Genomic DNA, 1,186 nt, shown 5'->3' on the forward strand with positions numbered 1-1,186 from the left:
TAGAAAAGGGTTCCCCTAAGGAAAAAGGTTGGGGACCACTGCGATAAGCCATTATTCACAACCCCGGTCCAACTCAGACATTACACAACAGCAATCTCTGTTTCAATTGAAATTGTGTGTAACACTGAGAGCAACTTGAAGCCAGAGTCAGATTCCCTGTATGTGTACACAAACTAGGCCAATGAAGTTGATTCTGGTTCTGAAGGAATGTCTCAACAGCAGTTTTATCAGAGATTCCTTTATTGTGTGGGGAAAAGAGCAATCCACATAAAGCACTTCTGTCTGAATTCTTCATCTTCAGCCTGACTATCTTTGATGCAACTATATGAACTTGGGCACACCATTGCACAAGTGCTCTCATGCTGTGCAGTGCTGAACATTTGATGAGGCCTCTGGATAGATTTTCATCACCATCCATGGCAGGGAATCTGCTGTACACACACTTCTTCTCCCTAGTTTGAACACTACAGAATGTGAATTGTGGTCTTTCTCCTTTTCTTCCACTGTACCACCACTTACCTGTGACCTTGAAGCTATTGGACAGAAGTATCACATTATAAATATGTGTACAAAAAGGACACTGACTTTTTCATTTAGAATTAGCTTGAACCTTTGGTTTTTAGAACCCACAGCTTTACTATTTCAGTTCAGTTGTTGTGCCCTCATCAGAGGTGTTTCAAGCAGCAGCAGGCAGCTGTTTTTAGTGAAATATACCTGATAAACCCACTGTTAACCCAAGTTAACGACTAGCTGGTGTCCGGTACTCATGGGTCGGACAACGCCCATCTTTGAACTCAGCCTTCATTTTGAGCTCAGCTGTACACTTTTGGGACTGAATCGCAATGAAACAGAGTAGGGAGTGTCATGGCTTCGCAATCCTGGGAGAAAAAAAATCTCCACATTTTGTGGTGACACACACACATTTATTAATAATTTTTTATTTTTTTTATGTAGGTCATATAGCGGCATCAGCATTAAACTGAGACTGTTTCATCTCCAGTTAAAAATTCCTTGTAGTATGTGTAATTAAGGTTAGAAAAAGATTGATAATTTGCTCAGAATGAGAAGCCCTGGTCCAGTTAGTGCCTCTATCAGCGGGTGTGTAAATAGACACTGGAGAATGTCTTACTGTCTGTACTTTAGTGACAGACTTTAAAACAGTTTTCATCATTCAGTTTGGTTTGGA

General features: G+C 40.6%; 1 protein-coding gene across 2 annotated transcripts in view; it reads left to right on the plus strand.

The window, feature by feature from the left end:
* The window catches only part of cemip (cell migration inducing hyaluronidase 1), a gene marked incomplete in the record, with an annotated part of 167,875 nt that overhangs the window by 147,515 nt on the left and 19,174 nt on the right, over positions 1-1,186 (plus strand).

The sequence above is a fragment of the Morone saxatilis genome, unplaced genomic scaffold (genome assembly GCF_004916995.1).
Source record: "Morone saxatilis isolate NCDOM2014 unplaced genomic scaffold, NCSU_SB_2.0 Contig11, whole genome shotgun sequence".
In the NCBI taxonomy this organism is placed as follows: Eukaryota; Metazoa; Chordata; class Actinopteri; family Moronidae; genus Morone; species Morone saxatilis.